This window comes from Mus caroli, chromosome 8 (assembly GCF_900094665.2).
Source record: "Mus caroli chromosome 8, CAROLI_EIJ_v1.1, whole genome shotgun sequence".
NCBI lineage: Eukaryota > Metazoa > Chordata > Mammalia > Rodentia > Muridae > Mus > Mus caroli.
Window position 1 is genome coordinate 79,608,480 of NC_034577.1, and position 17,285 is coordinate 79,625,764.

Here is a 17,285-nt window from a genome sequence, read left to right on the forward strand (position 1 = left end):
ATATGGGACCATGTCAAAAGGAAGAGAGAGAAAGAAAGGAAGACAAAAGGGGAAAAAAGAAAGCCAAGCTTGCTGATCCAACCTGTGGCTTGAACATCATGGCTGAAACTTGAGACCAGCACTTAGGAGACTGAGGCAGGAGAGTTGCCGAAAGTTCACAGCGGGCTTGGGCTACACACTGAGACCTTCCCTCCAAAAGAGGAGGTGGGTGGCAGTGTGTGTGTATGTGTGTGTGTGTGTTTTAAATCTAGCCAAAGAGTCTTGTGGCAAAATTGATAAACAAGGAGGCTGAAAATCTCCTACACACACTAAGTCTTTTCTGTCTCTAGGTTCAAAATCGGTTTAAATTGCTACATGATCAAATTAAAGCAGGGCATGTCTGGATATTTTTCAATTAAAGAGAAATCCCATCATCAACTGTGAAAGGAATGTCCCTCTCCACTCTGTGACTGACCTCATTTCTTCTAGCACACCGTCTCTCAAGGTCCAACACAAATGCCCTACAAATGAGGTGGAGCTAGAATTTTGCCTTTGAAGAGTGAGTAAAAATTCTGAGTTGCCTTAAGAGTACAGCATTAAAAAAGAAGAGAAAAGAAAAGCAAGCAAGCAAGCACAAGGCATGATGATGTATGACCCTAACTAACTACTCCTACCCCCACAGGAAGCAGAGGCAGGCAGACCTCCAGATTGGAGGTTAACATGGTCTACAGAGCAAGTTCCAGGACAGTGGACCCACATAGCCAGACCTTGGTCTCAAAAAATACAGACATCACTGCTTTAATATAGTCATGTTTTTCATAACCTGGTACCTACAGTAGGATTCTGTCCATTGTACTGGGCTCTTAGTATATTTAATGAGTGAAGGCAACATGTGTATGGTTTTCAAGCCAACCATCTGTCTACCAGCCAGACTCTCAAACACTACAAAACCAGACACAAGCCACAGACACAGCTAGCACCACTGATGGAATCACTGTATTCAAGATATGGATAGAAGAAAATTTAAACACCATAGAAAAGGGCAATGTATGAAGCGGACACAGCCTAAAGTGGGGAAATGCAAGCAAGGAAGAAAGTCCGAGTAAGACAGGACTCTGGAAAGGAAGCCGGTTAAGCTGGCAGTGACATTAAAACAATGTCCCTAATGCTGATTCCCGCAAGTTATGTATGCAAGGCTGACCACTTAAATCGTAATGTGACACAACCTCATTAGGTAAGCTAAAAATGAAGTATGGTCACCTCTGGTTTTTGTCCATAGAGGTAACAATAGCGCAATCCACAGGTTTCTTTCTTTCCCATGCTTTCTTTAGTGCTTGGTAGAACTGCAGGCAGGGCTCCTCCCTCTGGGTGTCCCCACCACTGGCAAGATCTGAAACACAGGTACACTGGGGTCTCCCTGCTAGCGCTTCTCCCTCATGGAGAAAGTAAGACACAGTTCTTCAACAGCAGTCAGAAACTGCCAACAGTCTGTGAGAGAATTCTCACCTAGCTCAAAGCACTGACATTGTGTGCTTTCCTTTTTGAATCATCAACTGCATTCCCCCATGGTTCTTCAGTATTGCTGGAGTATGAAGATTTTTTTTCTCACATTGTACAGATATGTTTCCCCTCTGAACATGCCCCGCACTATGAAAACCAAATACTGGATTACCCAGTGTAAGCTGTGTCTTAACACAGGATGCTTAGCAACGGTACCCAGGAATCTGTTCTCTTTTCAGAGTATTATGTGAATCTAAGCGTTTCTGTCATTTCTCATTCGTTTCCTCTCATCTGCTACAATAAAAAATGCTAAATGGAGTCACTATCCTTGTTATATAAGATGCAAGGCACAAGACAAACAGATTGATTCATGCTTGCAGTGTTGAATCAGAAGGACAGGAAATGTTTGTATAAAAATACTCATCTGTGAAGAAAGATGCTCAATTAGATACATTTTAAGGGGCTTTGTTAGATGCAGGGAAAACACAACTCCTTGAGCTCTGCTTCAATGCTCTAAGCACTCCTCAGCTCCCTCGAGTAAGTTATCCCCCCTTGTTAAAAACGTACAAAGGAGTGCACAGATGTGGGGTAATCTGTTAGCCATCCAAAGTGGGAGAAGGTTCACATGAGATCACCCTAATATGTGATGCTCTGCTTTCGAGTGAGAATCTCTGAGGAAGCAGAATTAACATCAGAATCCAACACAATGTGCCCTAAATCAGGCACTTTTATTGTGGCTCCACAGTATCTAGATAGCAGCGTTTTAAAATTATTTATTTATTTATTTATTTATTTTATGTATATGAATGAGTACACCATTGCTCTCTTCAGACACACAAGAAAAGGACATTGGATCTCATTGCAGGTGGTTGTGAGACACCATATGGTTGCTGGGAATTGAACTCAGGACCTCTGGACAGTGCTCTTAACCGCTGAGCCATTTCTCTGGCCCCAGATAGCAATGTTTTTGTCCACAAGGTACATCCTGCCAGGGAGAGAAGCCTCAGCAGGCAGCAATTAACTGTGTTCCCACAAGAAGCCTCGCGCCCAAGGCAGCACATGGCAGAGCGGCCCAAGATACACTCTGTCAAACTGACTGTTCAGTGTGTTGCCAACAAGCAGCCATCCCTCTGCTTCTCCCCTAAGGTTTTGGGTAAGGTTCCTCTCATCTAGACATAACTATGGGAAGTGTTTGCCTGAGCCTGAGACTCCCCCTATGTCCTGGAGGGACCTGCACCCCACCCAGTGTTCCCTCACCAAGGCAGTAGCTGCAGCCTTGCTGTCTTTGACAGTCACAGGCCATTGAGTCCAGTAGCCATTCCAGATGCCACCAGCTTTTTCTAACCTCAGTTACGTTTGTTCTCGCTGACTTTCTCTCAGTCTGTATTTGTTTTCTCTCCTCTTTTTCTTTCCTCCCTCCATTTCTTCCTTCTTGGGGGAGGGAGGTAGTCAACAAGTACTCTACCACTAAGCTACACCCCTGGCCCTATATAATTTGTAATAATGAAGCTGAAAGCAAATTCCCTTGGGATTGCCAGAAATTCCACCCCTGGGTGTCCATCCTGTCTCAGATTCCTCACTTCTGTTTTCAGTTTGCTTTGAGGTAGGATCACGCTGGCCTCTAACTTGCTCTTCACTAAGAATGACCTGAACTGACCTCCCTTCAGTGCTCCAAGGGCTGGGGTGAGAGGTGTGCACCTATACACCCAGCTAAGTTCCTTCCTTCTAAAACGGAAACTATTAACAGAGACTGTCTGGGGACTCCAAGAGCTGATGCGGCAAAGCCCCTAGAATTGTAGGCTCTCAAGGGAAACTGACCACGCTTATCCACTTCTGCCTCTAGACTCCTTTCAGACCAGAGCCAGAAAAGCTGTCCTTTAGAAGGTTACCCAACAGCGAAGGCATTCCAGGTCCCTTTCTCAGGAAACAGTTCCTGAGAGAAACTCACCCCTACTAACTGCCACCCTGAATTCTGTATCTCTAAACATGTCTGCAGTTGAGGAAGCATTTTTAAGTTTTGAATTATTAATTTAATGCCACGAAACCCATCCTTAATAGGGGCAGAAAGGAAACCCTGTCAAGGATCATACACATAAAAATCAATTCAAATACACTTCAGGGAAGACACATCTTATCAAAATAACCTAGAAAGATCCAAGGTGAGCAGCTCAAAATGCCTGGCTGGTTCACCTGCGTGGAGGCACAGCACTGCAAAGCATCCCCGAGACTGAGGAGAGCATGTTTCAGAACTGTAACCATGTGAGTCACTAAAGCCACCAAAGAAAACAAGAGGACATGGCGCGCTTCCCTAGCTTCCAGGCTCAGACAGGGGGAACTCTTGAGCCTAAGACTTCAAAGCCAACCTAGAAAACAAAGAAAAAATGCTGTTTAAGGCCAGGCATGGTAGGTGCATGCCTTTAATCCCAGCACTTGGAAGGCAGAGGGAGGTGGATGTCTCTGAATTTGAGGGCAGTCTGATCTACATAGTGATTTCCAGGACAGCCAGAGCTATGTAGAGAAACTCTCCTTCAAAGAAACCAATCCCCAAACCTGGGGCTGTCCAAACAAAAATTGTTATTTTAATAGTTTATGCCTTTATGTCTACCCATTTCTCAGGTTAAAACAAAACAAAACAATTTTTCTTATGTGTACAGGAGTTTTGCCTCATGTATGTCTGTGCACCATGTGCATGTGTGATGCCCACAGAGGCCAGAAGAGAGTTGGAACTGGAGTTAAAGATAGTAGTGAGCCATCATGTAGGTGCTGGGAATCAAACTTAGGTCCTCTCTGAAAGAGTGCCTGTGTTCGTAACTGCTGGCGGAGCCATCTCTCTAGCCCCCTTTTTAAAAAAAACAAAAAACAAAAAAACAAAAAAACCCTGATATTTATATTTGGCTTTGAAGTACTAATTTGTCTCAAAGTAAAATCGCTTTTTTTTTTTGAGCATATAACAGTAATTAGACAGTAGCAGGAAGGTCCGTAAGGAAGAGAGAGCCACAGGCCTGCTGGAGAAGTGAGAAATCAAGGAGGTGACCCAGAGACGGTGAGAAACACCACAAAGACCTGGTGGCAGAGACCCTTCTGGCCACGAGTATACTTCAGTTAAGAGTCCAAATGACTATGGAAAGGTAAAAGTTAAAGTACAGTGGCTAATATGATCAACTGGACCCAAGGGACTTCCCAAAAGCAAATATTAATAGCAGCAATTTCAGCAAACACCTAGATCCGCACAGTAAGACGGCATTTGCATTACTACTAAAGCTTTTAGCAAATTGAGCCACAACAATAAAACCTTACCTTCACTTGTCTTCACGCTCCTCTAAGTGGCCCTCTTGGGGAGAAAGAGAAGTTGGGAAAAAAGATTTCGATGGCTTATTGCTAAAAAAACAACAATGACAAATTACACTCAAGAAGAAATTATTTCCCATCATTCGTACATTAGTTTCCACCGTTCAGGTACACTCAAAGGTGATTAAGTCTTCAGTAAAACTGGATTTCAAAACTCAAACAATGGCTTTTTTTCAGGAAATCGCTTTGTCAGAAGCTCTACTTTATTCCTTAATACCTGCTTCTATTTTTTGCGTGGTGTGTTTGTTCAACCGCTTCTGCAAAGTTGGCAACAGAATGTGTAGCTCTGACACAGAAAAGACCACTACAGCTCACCCACAGAAGAGGGTTCTGCTCAAGTCTGAACTGCCCAAGTGTTCAAATATACAAGTCAACACACAATGCTAGAGGATTCTGCAACTATCAATTATAAAAACAAGAACCACTGGCCCTGTTTTAAACTTCTTTTTGATGGATGTTCCACAAACACCATCAGATTCCCAAGGATTCGCTGCTACTTGGACCATCCCTGACAGCCACTTCTCGAAGCTCCTGGTTTATGTGCATCAACTCCAGGGTAAACCAGCCTCCACTAAAGCTATCACATTCACACTCCAAATACACTTTGACACACACAGCCCCCATCTGCCTCATTTAAGAGATGTGTGGTTCAAATAGATTGAGTCTAAGACAAAAAGAAAAGCCAAACCTTAGAGAAAATGCCTGCCGCAAGTTGCTAGCTGACAGAAACGAGGGCAGTGACAAGATGTTACACACTTGGACTGAGAGGGTTAAAGAGGTAACAGAAAGCCTTCCATTTCCAAAAAGGATGAGCGCAGATGCTCCGCTAGATCCTTTTCTCAATGCTCCCAGCCAAGTTTGAAGGCCACGAAAAGGAATAAGCAGATGGTTCAATGTGAGCAAGTCAAAAGGAAGTTGCATTTGCCTTATTCGGCTTCCTAGCAACTAAACCAAATGATGCCAAGAAAGCCAGCCGGCTCTAAGGAGCAACGCTGCAGGGAATTGGAAACCCAGCGGTCAGGCAGTGTTGCTAGAATTGCCAACCCCATTAAACCCATATAAAAAACACACACAACCCAGTTGTTATAATTGTAAGCTATATGCCCAGATTGGACACATCTAAAACTATACTAACTTATTCCCCAGCTATACCTGGGCATGTGGTTCCAGTCCATCATGGCTTCCTTCTCCTCTTCTTCAGTCCTTTCTTCTTCCCCTCTCCTCCTCTTCCCTCTCCTTCCATCTGTAAAACCTCTAGTTCCACCTTTCCCCTCCACCACCTTTATTGACTGGTTTAAATGGGGAGAAGACTCCCATGAGATCACCTGAGTACGTGAGAGCCGAGCCGTGATGATGGATGAACAGTGATGGATGTGATAGACTGCTCCTTTCGGGGAAGTGGGGGCAAGCTCTTTTGAGGGAGCAGAATTAACATCAGAATACGAAGGACATCAGGACAACCTACAACAGGGCAGAGCAGGAAAAGCCTTAAGACATCTCCACCTGGCAAAACAAATCCTTTGCCTACCAATACCCACCCTCCCCACTTTCCTGTAGCTCCAGCTTCAGTCTACCTTCCCATGCTCTGAGGGTACCTTTCAAACTCCACTGACATCAATTGAGCAGACAGGCACAACTATCAAAAAATAGCTCCCCACTTCTGCATTGGAGGGAAAGTTCCACACTCTTAGCACACTACGGAGCTGGACAAAGGATTCTGCAAGCCAAGAAGACGCATCATTGCCACCTGTGGTCAAATGCTGCTGAGAAACTCAGGCGATGTTCACAAGCCATGATCCCAGAAGCCTGAATTCAGATCTAATGAAGAAAGGGTGTATTCCTGAAAAACAGACTGAGTAGCTACTAACCAGACCAGAGACTTCCCTGAACAGGTTGCCTAGTGGAATACACTTGGCAGGAACTCCCTCGATGGGAGTACCTACACATACATGCTATATGCCCACTGCAGTGCAAATAGCACATGATCAAACCATGTCCTGGATATTATTAAACATTGCATGGTCACCCTGGCCTAGCAATGCAGTATAACCAGTGATAACACTACACTAAGATCTCATATATGAAATAAATAAATCTTTAAAAAAAAAAGAGTACATATTGCTCTTGTAGAACAAGACCCATTTGGGTTACTAGGACCCACCTCAGGTGACCTACAAAACCCAAGGACCCAACACCCTCATGGGGATTCCATGAGTACCCGAATCCATAGATTCACATACTTCCACACACATACATATATTTCCATTTAAAATAAATCTTTATTTAAAAAAACAACGAGCTGATGAGGGCAATGTGTACCTGTTACTTCAGTGCTGAGGGAGCAGACCCAGTAGGATCCCTAGGCTATGCTAGCCATCCAATCCAGCTGCCGTGGCAAGTTCCATGTTAAATAAGACAACCTGTCTCAAAAAATAAGGTAGAGAGTGACATCTGGTCTCTGTACATGTGTATACACACACACACACACACACACACACACACACACACATATCCTACACCTCCCTACATACAAGTAAACAAAACATAAACTTATCATATAAACAATCCACTCCTAGTTACTTACATAATAAAAACGTGTGTTTTCTTACTATAATGAAATGGCTGAGGCTGTGTAACTTCATAAAGAAAAAGAGTATTTCCTTCATAGTTATAAAGGCTTAAAATCCAAGCTGCTAGTTCACTATAGGGCCTCTGTAGTAAGAAATAGGAGCGAGGGATCACAGGGCCAAACAGGAACCCAGAGAGACTTGGGGTTCTAACACAGGCTTATACCAAATGTCAGTCAAGCCAGAGCCTCTCCAGCTCAGAGCTCTTCTGGAGGCGGTATCCTCCCACTAGTTATAGTCTCTCAGGGGCTCCCTTCCAACACCACTGTTAGGAATCAAGCTTTTAACACTTGAGAACACACACTAACACCATAGCAGACAGACCAAGAGTCATGCAGATGTCTGGAGTCTGTGATACAGCCTGAAACCATGTTGATGTCTGTTGAACCTGCTACTACTAGGGGTCATATTGATGTGAGTGACCAGGGCTGCCACCTGATGCCACAATGATGTCTGGGTCCGTGCTGCTGCTGATGGAGCAGTCCCTGGTCTGTGCTGTGGCCTGAGACCTCGTTGGTGACCAAGGCCCGTGTTACCACTGAACGTCATGGCAATGCAGCTGCCGAGGGCCATACTGATGTGGGTGGCCTGTGCTGCCACCTGACGCCATGGTGATATCCAGGCCCATGCTGCAATGTGATGGCTTTGTCTAGGTCCATGTTACCACCACAGCCAGGGGTCTGTGGTGATGTCTGTGGCCTCTGCTGCTAGAAACCAAATGGAGACCCACAGTCTGTGCTTCCTCAGACTGTGAAGAGCAAGGAGGCCACTTTTGCTGTGGTATGGACGACTGCAGATGCACAGGTGGGAGGGAGAGACATGGAAGACTTCTCTGACAACCTCTACTCCCAACCCCCACCCCCACAAAAAAAAAAGGTAACAGGTTAGACAGGAAGCCACTGATGAGAACTCTTAAAAAGTGTGGTGGGGATGCTGAACTGTCGCTCTCCTCAAGTGATAGCTTCCAGGGGTGCAGGATGGGAAGGACTCAGTTCTATTTAAGGTGCAGGCCACTGAGAGTTTGACAGTGCTCTGGTGAGTATATAGAGAACACAAATTGGATTCTTTTTTCCTATTTGTGTGTGTGTGTGTGTGTGTGTGTGTGTGTGTGTGTGGAGGAGGTCACAAGGGTGAGGGATGAACATGGGAAGACTGGGAAGTGAGTGTGGTAGAGTGCATGATGTGAGTCCCAGAGGATCAATAAAAATACTACATGAAAAAGAGAGAATTTCAACATATGAACCAGGGAAATGGCCTAGGCCGGAGGGAGCTGAGTGGCAGAGCACTTGCCTGTGTGCAAGGCTTCGGGTGTGACCCCAGCACTGCAAGTAAATAATAACAAAAGGGAAAGGGTTCACTGGTCCAGCACTGTAGATAGATAGCAGAATATTGACACTGAAAGACTAAATGAGTAACCCTACAAGTATTTTCTGCAAAATTTGCTTTATATGCTTTTTATAAAATTATATATAACTATACGAGATTCAAAACTAAAGTAATAAAAAGGACATATTAATTGTTGCTACAGACAGGATTTTTAAAAAAGCAGGCTGAATTACAGAGACCCAAGAAAGCTTGCGGATGCGCCAATGTGTTCATTATTGTGATTATAAAGATAGTCTGACATCCACTGGCCAGAATCAAGTTATACATTTTAATGTGTAGCTTATTATTATACTTCAACATTAGCTGAATATTCTACTTCAGTATTATACTCTATAACATTAGTTATGGAGCTAAAATAATACTGGTGACAACCTCAGCTTCACTGGGTAATGATATTCATCTTTAATCCCAGAACTCGAGAGGCAGAAGCAGACAGATCTCTGAGTTTGAGGCCAGTCTGGTCTACAGAGCTAATTCTGGGACAGCCAAGGCTACCCAGAGACCCTGTCCCAGCCTCTTTCTAGTTTATTTCTTGCTCCTTTAACATCAGTAATGGGTTTCAGCATTTTTCAGGCTTTGTGCTGGTCAGAGGTTACAGAGTCTGATGTCACTGGGTGGAGAGAGCTCCCTTGAAGACAATCAACGAAGCACTTTCAGGTTAAATGCGCACACATTCCCAAGGCCTCCAGGAAGGCCACGGCGATTATTTTTAACTTTTTACTGTTGCATCTCAATTACCTTAACTTCTAAGACAGCTGATCTATTCAATTCTCAGAGTAGGAATCTCTGGGGATGAATTTTAAAATTAAAAAGATTTTTAAGGATCCACTCTTAGAAATTCCATCATAATTTTAAATTTCACTAGAAACAGTTTGAATTTTTAACATTCCTCTGGAGAAATTTTAACCAAGCCTGTAGAAACAAAGTAACTTGGCTTTGTCGAAGAGACAAGAAAAGCAAAGGTGCCTTCAGTTCTTTACCTATCCCTGCTCCAGCCCTATGTTTTAGAGCACAGCTAAGAGGCAGTGGTTGCCAGGGATTTGAGGGAAGCAGATGAGCAGGGGGGCAGTTTGCTTATGATCTGAGTATATCCCCCAAGAGCTCGTGTGCCCTAGTGTAGTAGTGCCTAAAAGTGGGGCCTTGTTAAAGAAGTCACTGGGTCACTGGTGCAGCTGTGCTTGGAAGAAGAAGAGTAAGGTCGCTCTTAGCGAGCATTTCTAAATTCTTGAGCGAGTTAGTGTCTTAGTTTTGTTTCCTGCTGCTATGATAAAATACCCACCACTGAAGCAATTTAAGAGAGAGAACATTGCTGGGCAGGGTGCCTCACACCTTTAATCCCAACACTTGACAGGCAGAGGCAGGTGATCTCTGTAAGTTTGAGGCCAGTCTGGTCTACAGAGCAAGTTCCAGGATAGCCAGGGCTGCACATAGAAACCCTGTCTAGAAAAACAGAGAGGGAGAGGGGGAGATGGGAGAGGGGAAGATGGGAGAGAGGGAGGGAAGAAGAGAGGGGAAGAAAGAAGGATGGAGGGAAAGAGGAGGGGGCAAGAGGGAGAGAGAGAGAGAGAGAGAGAGAGAGAGAGAGAGGGAGAGAGAGAGAGAGAGGGAGTATGTGTTTCGGGTAATATATAGTCCATCATTTTAGTAAACTCAAGGCAGCAGGTATTTGAAACCCTTAATCATACTGCAACAACAATCAAGGGCAGAGAGCAATAAATGAATGCTTGCTCAGCTAGCTTTTTCCTTTTCATTCAGTTTAGGACCCAAGGCCCAGAGAATGGTGCTGCCCACAGTGGGCAGGTCCTTTCATATCAATGAACACAATCAAAATAATCCATCAGTCATTGTCAGAGGCCCTTTCCCCCCAAGGGATTCTAGATTGTATCAAGATTAAATTAAATCTAAACATCACAACTGGTGCTGAGAGTAAGCCAGCCCACTGAGTCACACTCCGGTTTCCTGTCGCTGGTGATGTGGTCTCTCTCCTTTCAGCATACACTCTCATCATAACTATCTACCATGAGGTCCTTGGGGGCACTAAGGCAGTAATAGAGCTATGCCCGTGCATCTCCCAATAACCAACTTCTTCCTTCTGTTAGCCTGCCTCAGGAATTTCAGTATTGCCATAGGGTCTTTACTGCTGTGATAAAACACCATTACCAAAAGCAACTTGGGGAAGAAAGGATTTAAGTTCAGCTCATGGTCCATCATGAATGGAAGTCAAGGGAGAAACCTGAGGCAGGAACTAAGCAAAGCAAATCACTGTTTAGCTGCTTTGGGGTTTGCTCACTCCTGACTTGCTCAGCCTGTTTTCTTATATACCCCAGAACCACCAGTCCAGGGATGGTCCTCTCCCACATAAATCATTAGTCAAGAAAACTCTCCCATAGAGCCAATCTGGTGGGCCCCTTTTCTCAGTTGAGGTTCCCTCTTCCTAAATGACTTAAATTTATGTCAAGTTAACAAAAACTGTGTCTTAAATTCACAGTTATAGCAATAGAATGTGAATGACTAGACACAGGATGTTTTTTTTTTTTTTATGTTTAGCTTATTTTTAGTTGTATGTGTGTGTGTGGGTACGTACAGGTATGTGCACATGAGCACAGTTGCCCACGGAGGCCAGAAAAGAGAGTTGAATTCCCCCTGGTACTGGAGTTACAGGTCAGCCACCTGATGTGGGTGCCAAGAGCTGAATTCAGGTCCTGTAGGAAAGCAATACACTTTCTTATCCACCATGTCTTATATGGAGTCCATCGCTGTGTCACAGAGAATGTTCTCGGCACTCTAAACACTTCGGTGTGTGACAGAGCTAGCAAGATGGCTCAGCAATTAAGGGAGAGCACTTGTTGCTCTTCCAGAGGGCCCAGATTCAATTCCCAGCACCCAGAGAGTTGCTTACGAATGTCTGTAACTCCAGTCCTCAGGGGATCCAATGCCCTCCTCAGGCTTCCGTGGGCACTAGGCACACACGTAGTGCATTAACACTCGTGCAAGTAAAACATGCAAATTTTCAAAAAAAAAAAAAGGAAAAGGAAAAGGAAACACTCTCACTGAAGAGTGCTGGCTCTTCTTTATATAACTGTAGGAAAATAGGTTGGTGGGAGTTGGCTCAAATTTCTCAGCCCACGTTTAGGCTTTGCAATGCCCTCTAGTGGGAATATTCATAAGATCGTTGAGCAGCCAGTGGTAGAATAGCTCTGTGGGACACAGAAGTTACCTGATCCACCTTTTTGCCAGGATCTGCCCAGAGTCAGGCACAGTCCTCACCAGGACTTGCAGGCATCCATATCAATCTACGTTGGCCTCCTTCCTTTCCAAACTATCTCAAGTTGCTCTTTCCTGAGGGGTCTTTCCTTGTCCTGTGTGTCTTAACTATACATCTCCTGGATATAGAATGTCACACTTCTTCCTTTGGGTGCGACCCAAATGTGACTGGCCAAGGAGGACCTTTTATCTTCCCAGTCACCTAAGCTCCTTGTTCTGACAAGTTTCCTTCAACATCTGACACACCGCTATCATTCCATCACCTGAAGGCATGGTTTCACCTAGATTTTTCTGGGTCTTTGTTTGTCTTTAACTTAAAATCTTTCTGTTCCAAGATTATATTCAGGATATATAGCACAAAGCCATTAGGTATCCAGAGGTGCTTGGCTATAGCAATGATCTTAATAGTCTTCAGGAATACTGGCCACATGTTACATACTCATGTCCTGTGTGTCATCTCTTTCCTGGTGGGAAGAAAAGCTCCCTGACAGGAGTTTTATCTGTTCACTGATGTTCCTCAACATCTGGGCCACACCCTTGTCACCTTGCAGGTATACAGTAACCCACTGCCACATGAATGTTCTCGTTACATGAGTGACTAAGACCTTCAAGAAGAGATCCCCTCCTTTCTCATGCTGTAAATAAACAAAGCAAGTCCCCAGGTGGTGTGTGTGTGTGTGTGTGTGTGTGTGTGTGTGTGTGTGTGTGTGTGAAGTAACCTGTTAGTTAGAACAAGCAGACATCTTCGATCTCCCACCAGCCTAACACTTCAAGCTGCTCTGAAGCAAAAGCTGGGAACTGGTCTTGGTCCTGAGTCTCAGCTCCCTCAATAGCCTTCTCTGTATATGGTTATTTAGGTAACAAACTTGGACATTTTACTGCATTCTGCCATTATTTTATAGATTTGTCTGGACAAACAGAAGAATATGCTGGCAGTCCTCACTGGGAGAAATCTAGGGAGTGCAAAGGAGAAACAAGTGAGCTCTTTCAGGCCATGTCAGAGCTTATTAGCCCTGGCCAATCACCAGAAACCTACACGAAGTGGCAGGGAATTCCTTCCAAGCTATGTGTAAGTGGGAAAATGTGGGCCACTTCTCCACCTGTCCCACCAACTCCTGTCAAATATACAGTGTAAAACAACTGACAAATTATACCTCTCTTTTCTTCCCTGCCCTAAAGAGTCTCAAACTGTATACCAGAGTGGCCACTATATATAGTATATTTATAATAGATGTACACTGGCCACTAACTAATGTATCTATGTAACTATATGTATCTATTTGTATCTATGGCCACTAACTACATGTGTCTATCTATCTATCTATCTATCTATCTATCTATCTATCTATCTATCTGTCTGTCTGTCTATCTATGGACAGAGAGAGGAGAGAGAGAGAGCATGCCCAGACTGATTTTAAACTCAATCTTCCTGCCTTAGCTTCCCAAGTGTGAAGGTAATTAGAGTGACATAAACTATACCTAGATGACAGTTCTACGTTTTACTCATTATTTTAAAATATTTTCTCAGCAAAAAAGTATCAGGGACTTTCTGTCCATGACGGCTGCTGGGCAACCTTTCAGTGTGTGTTTTAGTGATACTTAAATGAGCCGGGAATCCAATTTCATTTCCTACAGATCTGAGCATCTAGAATCTACTAAGTGTGTACTTCCAGATGCATTTTTTTTTGCCACCCAGTGTCCAGTATTCACAAAGCAGTAGGTAAATATTAACAGGACACTTGGAAAGACTTCATTCCTCAAGGAAGAGAAAATGCCCACAGTGGTGGCCCCGCTAGCCTCAAAACATGCCAGCATTTCCTCCAAAGTCTACCCTTCAAAACAAAAGCAACCCAAGCGACAAGACTATCCCCATAAGATTTCATACACAAGAGATGTTTTGTGGAACTTAAAGCCTTTTCAAAAAAACAAAAACAAACAAACAAAAACACTGAAATAAATGGTAACTGGGGGAAAGTGGTGATTTAAAGACTCAGAAATCAAATCCAGAGCTGGGAGAGCATGCAGCTGGGAGAGCATGCAGTTCTGCTGTCCCTTGCAGGGCCTTACACTTTGTTAGCATTGCCTACTCACAGGTAGATCAGACTGTAGGGGGTCTAAAGACCTCAGTCTTCAAACCAGGCAATTTGATGCCTCAAGTCTGATTTACGGCGCCACTTTCAGGAGTCTCTGTTGCTAACTACCAGTCATAAATAAAAGTGCATAGGCACACATCGGCTACTACACTCAGATTACGCTGACGGAGAAAATCCCAGTTCCCAACATGGAAAAGTCTTTGAGAAATACACAGCAGGGATTTGTCCTCAACATCTCTGGCCCTGTAAATTTTTCTTTAACCACAAGTATTACAAACATAAGTCTCAGACCTGGGAAATTCTACACAGCCTTCTGGGACAAAGAAACAAATGCCTTAGCTGTTCTACAGCCCTGCAACTCTGGCTTCTCAGTGGTTGGTGGAACAAGACAGGAACTACACTGCTACTTGGAGACATGACATTTTCATATCTAATTGGCATTTGCTTCTGAAAAATAATAAAGTGTACCTATGTTAGAATTGTGGGAAAGCAGTTGTGGAATGTGGAGCCTGTGTGTTAATGAATGACAGGCCACTCTCCTTTACAAAAGGTCTTGCTTAACTCTAGGAGCTGTCCATAGATGATACCAATTGTTCCAACTCCCTACAATCCTTCGGTATGACCTCAGTTCCATTGGTCATTGTTCTACATTGTCAGTTGGGGGGGGGCATTGTTTATCAATGCCATGAGCCAATAGGCTTGCTATGGCTCTATGACACTATGCTGACCTGTCCTGCCATTCCCCTTATCTGTACTCTATTGCTTACCTCTCAACCTGGATGCTTCTTGTTGCAATTCTACTGAGATAATGCTCTGGCATTCCAGATTAAACTCCTTCCAAGCAAATCTTTCCAACACTAGACTCTCTATAAGAGCAACTTTAACAAAGCACTCCCTACACCAAGATTGTTCACTGAGCAGTCCAGAAGCAAAGTATGTGTGGGGGTGATAGCAGTAGTATCAGTGGAACCAGGAGGTATAGCATTAAAACCATAAAAAACAAATATGTGTGTACATGTACGTTCTCAAAACAGACACCTATAAAAAATGCATATAGATCCAGCCCACACAGCCTGATTCTTGGGACAAAGGACAAACCTGTCAGTTTTGACATGCTTCAACAAACAACCAAAATCTGCTTCTTAGGGGACCCTTCTTTCACTCCTGTTAATCAGTAACCAAAGAACTGAAATTGATATTGGAAGAGCACTTGATTAACACAACCAGAAACTGATGTTTCATATGAACTCAGAATATTCTATCTACCTCCCAGGCCTATGCAATATTTGGGGAGAAAAACACAATCTCTTCACATCCACCATCCAATTTGCTATGGCCACGTCTGCGGGGACAGGTAAGGAACTAACACAAAGAGAAGAAAGAAAATGTGTTCACTGGCTCAGGAAACCATAAGACCCTTAGGGTCACACGATAAACGGCCAGGAACACAACTCCAGTTTTCTGACCCTCTACCCAATGCTCCCTTTATTACAAACCATTGATACTTTTGAAACAACAGGCTTCCTAGAACTTAGACACAACTCACGTTTGCTGGAGGTGGAGACTACATTTTGATTGTTGTAACGCAGAAACTTGCCGTGCTAATGTACAGGAGCCCATTCTTCAATGCAAATGTCAATATGGTGACATGTTATCAATAACCAAAATAAGTTACAAGTAAGAAGGTTTCTGCTGTTCTGCCACTGCCTATGTTTTAGCTTCTTTGAAGAGACTCAGAAGAGGAATTGATCCTCTTGTTGACAACAGACTGAAGGATTTTGTATTTGTTGCATTATAATTTCCTAGATGGCCAGTAGTGGCACATGGTTTTAATCCTAGAGGCAGAGGCAAAAAGAACACTCTGAATTCAAGACCAGCCTGGTCTACAAAGTGAGTTCCAGGCTAGCCAAGGTTACATAGTGGGGCCAGGGGGCACAGAGAAAGACTGAGAAAATGCCTCTATCAAATTAGCCTGTAGATACGTCTGTGGGGGCATTTTCTTAATTAATGATTGATGTGGAAGAGCCCAGTTCACTGAAGGTAGTGTTTCTCCTGGGCATGTGGTTTTGGATTATATAAGGAAGCCTGCTGAACAAATCAATAAACAGCACTCCTTCGTGGTCCCTGCTTTAGTTCCTGCCTCCAGGTTCCTGTCTTGGCTTTCCCTGATGATGGATTGTAACCTGTAAGCCAAATGAACGCTTGCCTCTCCAAGTTGCTTTTGGTTAAGGTGTGTATCCCAGCGACAGGAATCACAGTAGCTCACCAGAACACTGCTAAAGTGCAAGGGGTGTGTGTGTGTGTGTGTGTGTGTGTGTGTGTGTGTGTTGCCTTTTATGTTAGGCTTGTCCTCTGTTATTTTATTTTTTTAATCCTTTTTTTAAAAATAATTGTATGCCAATGTGAGGATGCCAGAAGACCTGGAACTGTAGTTACAGGCAGTTGTGGGCTGCCATGTGGGTGCTGGGAATTGAACCCAGCTCCTCTGGAAGAGTAGTCAGTGCTCTTAACCACTGAGCCATCTCTCCAGTACCCCATTCTCAGTCATTTTTTAAATACAAAAGTGCCACACACTGTGGCAGAGGCCTACAATCTTAGCACCCAGGACACTGAGACCAAAGCATCACACGTGACACAAGTTTGAGGCCAGTCTGGGTGACAAGGTCAGAAGTTGCTTCTTTTGTAGAGGATGTTTTCGGTTTTACTTATGTGCATGCCCGTGTGTCTTTATGAGTGTGGGCACCTGGGCCTGCAGCCTGCAGAGGCCAGAAGAGGGTGTCAGATTCCCTAGAGCTGGAGTTACAGGCCGATGTGAGCTACCCAACATGGGTGCTGGGAACCAAATTCAGGTCCTCTTCAAGATCGTGAAATGTTCTTACACATGTCTCCAGTCCTGCAAGATCTTGCTTTTAAATTAATTAAGTAGAACTGCTGTATAATCTAGCAATCTCACTTCTGGATATATAGCCAAAGGAAGGTACTCAAAGCAGGATCTTTTTTTTTTTTTTTTTTTTTAGATACTTTCTTCATTTACATTTCAAATGCTATCCCCAAAGCCCCCTATGCCCTCCACCCGCCCTGCTCCCCA

General features: G+C 43.9%; 1 long non-coding RNA gene across 2 annotated transcripts in view; it reads right to left on the minus strand.

The window, feature by feature from the left end:
* The window catches only part of LOC110300738, a 62,548-nt gene that overhangs the window by 13,031 nt on the left and 32,232 nt on the right, over window positions 1–17,285 (minus strand). For both annotated transcript variants that reach the window (XR_002378611.1, XR_002378610.1), the window contains exons 3-5: window positions 7,147–7,247; window positions 6,153–6,288; window positions 4,777–4,857 (exon numbers count right to left, since the gene is read on the minus strand). This is a non-coding gene — a long non-coding RNA (uncharacterized LOC110300738). The remainder of the gene's footprint in view (window positions 1–4,776; window positions 4,858–6,152; window positions 6,289–7,146; window positions 7,248–17,285) is intronic.